Genomic DNA, 6630 nt, shown 5'->3' on the forward strand with positions numbered 1-6630 from the left:
TTCCAGTAGATATGTTTGGGCCCTCCCCTTCCTGGTTCCTTAATTTTAGGGGCCTTGATAATTCGCCACTTGAAACAGAAGAAATGTTCCCCTCGTGCCGGCACAACTGCATATTTTTTCTTTCCTGACTTATTGGAGCCTTAACTAATTTTATTTTTTCATAGACGTAGTGGTATGAGGGCTGTTTTTTTGCGGGACGCGCTTTAGTTTTTATTGGTACCATTTTGGGGTACATGCGACTTTTTGATCACTTGTTATCCTTTTTTTTTGGGAGGCAAGGTGGCCAAAAAAACGCAATTCTGGCATATTTTTTTAGTTCTTTTTATACAGCGTTCACCAGGCGTTATAAATTCTGACTATTTTCTGCCTCCGAGTGGTGGGGACTCGGTCCCTACAGATTTAATGGAATGGACCTGCTCCCTGCCATTCGGAGGCAGATATTAAACTGTTGAATTCCCTAAATAAGCCTGTCTGATTTTGGGGAACCCCGTAGGACACCTCTTCATGTCTCGAAAATGATTTTATCTGTTCACTACTTTGGTGGGGGTTGCGTGGATCTCTCTGGGCTGGCTGTATACCAGCGTCCCATGATTTTTCCACGCACCAACCACCAAACTGAAATAGGAGTCTCCCCTCATAAATACTATTTTCTTGGGACAAATTGGTAGGCCCGGTGGATGCTGTCTGTCTCTGAGTGGTGGGGACCCGGTCCCTTCGGAAAAGATTTTCTGAGTTGGACCTGCTCCCTGTCACCCAGAGACAGAAGACATATAATTTTACTTCTTAATAGATAAAAATCTGTGGGACATTTTGTCTCACCCCCATAATAAATGGGCGCATTACCTCTTCTGGACCTATGGACAGTCCCAGGATAGAACTAGCGTGGGAGTAGTGTTATACCATCCGAAATGTATTATGGATCTCCTTAAAATTAAAATTAATTTATTTAAATTTGGATTTTTTATTTACTTATTTATTTTTTCAATTAATTTTTTAGTATTTTTTTTTTTTTTATTAATTTAATTTAATTCAATTTATTTTATTTTATTTTATTTTATTTCATTTTTAAAGACACTGCTGATCACTAATTGGTCTGTTAGGGATAAATGACAAAAAAAAAAGTAAGACTTTATATGCAATGTACTGTAGGTATATGTCTTAGTACCATATATATGTGTATGTCTCCCGATAGAACTGCTTGATGAAATATCTAGGGGAATTTATAAAAATAAAAAAGATATGCATGACATGATGTTCTAGGTTTAAATTACCGGAATAGAATGAGTACTTAATGAGATATCCTAACATATGGGTCCAGTTCCCTTTAAATTTGGCACTATAAAGATGCCAGACTTTACTGAACTTATGGAATAGCTCTGAGGAAATCCCGGTCCGGGATGAAACGCGTCAGCTGATTAATCAACCCACACCTGGCAGGTAGTGACGTCAACCTTGCCTCGTTTTGCAGTCTCCAGCGTTGCCGAAAACTCAAGGTGGAAACCAGGACAGCACGATACCGACTCTTCAGAGTAAGAGTGTGCTTCATTGCCAAAATTTGTTCACCCTTGTGTGAAATTTCGGCTGCCCCCGAGTATAGGAAGATCTAAGCTACTAAAAATAAGCATCGATCATTGAAGGAGTGGATACAAGAGAAATCTCCTCCGTCAGAATTGTGATCTGCCATTGAAAAGACCGAAGGGGTAAAAACCTGATTGGTATATCTCAAAAATCTGCCTCAACCCTACATTTGTTCTAGGAGGAGGAACGCAGTGAAAAGGAGGGAATCTCCAGTCCGTCTTGAATTGTGAGATCAACATGAAGATGAGTATTAAATTCTTTACCTACACTATCATTGCCATCATATAAGAGGAACTGTCCTTGCTAGTTTCGGATCAAAATATATAAAAAAAATAAAAAAAAATGCAAGTGTGAACTGAGACCAACGGTGTCTGAACAAAAAAAATTTCAAAAAACGTTTTTTTTCCAGCTAATTACTCATATGTGTTTCTTAAATGGCATGTGTATAGAATTTATATTATTTAGATAACCTATCATGATGTGTCATTATGTTTAGAGGGGGATAAATTGATGGAAGTAAGGTTATAAAAGTTTGTGTTGGTATCCTGGCCAGGAGACATTTTTAAATTGTATACATCTAGTTTGAAAAAAATGTGTTTATTCAAACCCTTTCCTTTTCTTAATTAAAAAATTTTCACTATGGAAAAAAGAGGAAAGATATATATATATATATATATATATATATATATATATATATATATATATATATACGTCCAATAAGAGACAGCACTCCAATTTGTGATAGGAAAAAACGGCTTTTTATTAGCCCCTGTGCGACGTTTCGGCTCTTTACATGGAGCCTTTCTCAAGCATTGCTTGAGAAAGGCTCCATGTAAAGAGCCGAAACGTCGCACAGGGGCTAATAAAAAGCCGTTTTTTCCTATCACAAATTGGAGTGCTGTCTCTTATTGGACGAATATTGAGGATTTGGGAGCAGTGATTGGGCTCCTGGGACGTGCACCCACCTATATTCCTGACTGGTGCTGCTGGATGGTGGACATTCTATATATATATATATATATATATATATATATACATATATATATATATATATGAAAAATCTTTAAAATATATGGAATTTAATAAAATTTAATAAAATTTATACAGAATTATTCTTATCCCAAAGAGTGCCTGGTTTGTTTTGGAAAATATTTGTATATTTTTTTCTCGTTATAAATTACATGTTACCTTTACTCTGCGGGTCAGTAAGATTCCGGCGATACCTAACTTATAGCACTTTTTTATGTTATACAACTTTTTGCTCAATAAAATTACTTTTGTAAAGAGAATGTTTTTTTTCTGTCGCCAAGTTGTAAGAACCATAACTTTTTAATTTTTTAGTCGACGGAGCTGTATGAGGGCTTGTTTTTTGCTAGTCGAGTTATAGTTTTTATAGGTACCATTTTTGGGTACATGCGACTTTTTGATCCTTTTTTATTTCAATTTTTGGAAGACAAAGTGACCAAAAAATAGCAATTATGTCAGTATTTTTTAGGTTTGTTTTTACTGTGCAGAATAAATAATATAATATTTTTATAGTTCAGGTTGTTACGGTCGCAGCGATACCAAATATGTATGGCTTTATTATTTTTTTCAATAATAAATTAATTGATAAGGGAAAAAGGGCGATTGTGTTTTATGTTATTACTTGAAACTTTTATTGTATTTTTTACAACTTTTATTTTTACTTTTTTTTACACTTTTTGTTTACACTATTCTTTAGTCTCACTAGGGGATTTGAAGGTCCAACTGTTTGTTTGATGTTCTAATACATTCCACTACCTATGTAGTGCAATGTATTATAACTCTCAGTTGTTCACTGACAGCAAGCCGATCAGGCTTCCGTATGGCAGATAGGAAGCCATTGTTAGGCCTCCTGTTGCCATAGTAGCAGTCGCCAGCCTTGCCATCGCATGGCAGGCGCATGGCAGGCTGCCGATTTGATACAAACCACTTTGATGAAGCGATCGCATTGGATCGCTGCATTGAAGGGGTTAATGGCAGGAATCGGCGCTAGCTCCGGTTCCTGCCGATACATCGGGGTATCCACTGTAACATACAGCGGACACCCACTGCTGATGACGCCGGCTCAGATTGTGAGCCGGAAGCTGAACCGGCGCCATCTTGCCGATGATACCGGGAGCCTTTTGGGCCCTGCCGACGACGGGGCATAGGAGGATCTTGTTGCTGGTAGACCGGGAGGTAAGTATTAGGCCTCCGATCGCCTTTGCAGCCAACGGCAACCCAGCAATCACTTTAGGCCAATACTTTAGGGTGCCAGCTGTAACATACAGCTGTCACCTGGCGGTAATGTCGCTGGCTCAGCTCCTGAGCCAGCTTCAATCTCCTTCACCAGTTCCCATCACGTAACTGTACGTGAAAATTCGGGAAGGGGTTAAAGAGGTTCTGTCGCCAGATTATAAATGCCCCATCTCCTACATAATCTGATAGGCGCTGTAATGTAGAATACAACAGTGGTTTTTATTTTGAAAACAATCAATTTTGAGCATGTTATAAACAATTTTAGATTTATGCTAATTAGCTTCTTAATAGACAACTGGGCGTTGTTTTTAACTTATTACCAAATGGGCGTTGTAAAGAGAAGTGTATGACGATGACCAATCAGCGTCATACACTTCTCTTCATTCATGATTAGCTGTACTCACAGCACAGCATGATCTTGCGAGATCACGCTGTGCTGTCACTTACTCGCAAATTAACTTTACCGAAGTGTCTTGAGAGTGAATAGACATTGCCTCCTGCCAGGATGCGATGTCTATTCACACTCCAAACACTTCGATAAAGTTTTTGTGGGACTTAACTCACATCACAGCATGATATCGCTGCGAATAACAGCACAGTGTGATCTCGCGAGATCACACTGTGTGTGCAGTGAAAGAAGCTGGGCTGGAATGATGGGAAGTGTATGACGCTGATTGGTCAGCGTCATACACTTCTCTTTAGAACGCCCAGTTGTCTATTAAGAAACGAATTAGCATAAATCTAAAATTGTTCATAACTTGCTCAAAATTGATCGTTTTTCAAAATAAAAACCACTGTTGTTATCTACATTACAGCGCCGATCAGATCATGTAGTTGATAAGGCACTTATAATCTGGTGACAGAGCCTCTTTAAGTAGTCCAGGAACAAACAGGAATTGAAAGAGGGATTTTGAATTTTGTGTACGCTGGCCCTTCAAGAGGTGGCCGGAGCGCACAAACTAAGTACATTGCGACCTCGAGCAGAGGAATACATCAGATGCCGGTGACCTGGATGGGGAGCAGGGCCAGTTTACTGAAAGGGAAGGCACGGGACCCGGTGTCAGGGAACGCTGGCTGGAGCAAAACCCACCACCGGCATTACAACTCCTTTAATAACTTGTTGAATTGTCAATTGAAATAACTGCAACCAACCACTTCATATAATTTGATAGCAGTCAATCACATTTCTGTTGAATCTCATCCTTTGCAAATATAGTATTTACCCTAACCATCAAAGTGAAGGAGTCAACAAGAAATTACTAATTCTATTCTGTAATGAAAGGAAATATTGTTAGAAATAAGCAAAACAAACTGTTGAAGTCTTCCAAAACCTTTTCTTAGACTCTGTTTCTGGGACTCATATAGCTACGTAGATTTAAAACTGAAAAAAAATTGGACTTATGGAATGTTGTGAGGCCAAAAAAAAAGAAATTGTTACGGTTCTTAAGGCTGAAGTTTGCTCAGGCCGGTTAAATGCTGTACAAACATAAAAAAGCCATACTGTACTCACCTCACCGATCCCCTTCCTCTGTCATTTCAGCACGACCCTGCCAATTTCTACTTCCTTCTGCGATGACGTGTCTACAGAGGGACATGTCACTGCTTCAGCTATTCCCTGCTATCCTCATTTACTTTAGATCTTTCAATTTTCCCATTCAGTGTCTACCTAATCCTTAAATATTTGCCAAGAGGCTGGCAGCACCATGGTACTCACACAGGTCTCAGTACATCAGATAAAATATTTGAATTTGCTTCTTTAAATTGGCCATCATGTCAGCAAACATTATATCAAGTGTAAAATCTTATTGGTTTAATGTTTATATTCTTGTGATTTCGATTTCCCCTGAATGTGTGACACAAGTAAGACCCTTTTTGGCTCTTTATCAAAAACTTGATGGGCAAATGCTAGAGCAGAGCACAATCCTTTACAATGAGCATGTCTGCATTTTTCTTTAGTGATACATGAAATCACATACTTTAAAGAAGGGGAAAGGATAGATTCTCAAATCCTTATCTGACACTTTATAGGGGTTAAGAATAACAAGATTGCAAAAATCTAACTTCCAAAAGGGGAGTCGGCTGTTCCAAAGGCAAAGCACTGCATTATTAAGTGGCTGTCAATTACAGGACAACTGTCACACAGCATGGTGTCACATTCACTGATGAGACACAGCCTATTTTTATATGTTTGGCAGTAATACATTGAACGGCAGAGAAAATCTTGTGCATTGAAATCATGTTGACAATTCTTTAAATAACACATTTTGCTAATATAAGCAAAGTGTTGGTTGGTATATTAATAATTAATAATTTTTGTAAACCATTAATGACCTCAAAATGGCAATTTTTTAAAAATGTTAAATTATACCTTAAAAATTTGATTTCATGTATTACATTTGCTATACATCACCTCACTGAATCCACACACAGTACATAACCTCCCTGACTACAAATACATCACCTCTGCGACTCCACATACATCACCTCCCTGACTCCACATACATTATCTCCCTGACTCCACGTACAATACATCCCCTCCCTGATTTCACATATATCACCTCCCTGACTGCATACATTTCATTACTTCCCTGACTCCACATACAGTTCATCACCTCCCTGACTCCACATACAGTAGATCACCTCCCTGACTTCACATACAGTACATCACCTCTCTGACTCCACATACAGTACATCACCTCCCTGACTCTGCATAAAGTTCATCATCTCCCTGACTCCACAAACAGTACATCACCTCCCTGACTCCACATATATTACATCACCTCCCTGACT

Source organism: Rhinoderma darwinii, chromosome 4 (genome assembly GCF_050947455.1).
Source record: "Rhinoderma darwinii isolate aRhiDar2 chromosome 4, aRhiDar2.hap1, whole genome shotgun sequence".
NCBI lineage: Eukaryota > Metazoa > Chordata > Amphibia > Anura > Rhinodermatidae > Rhinoderma > Rhinoderma darwinii.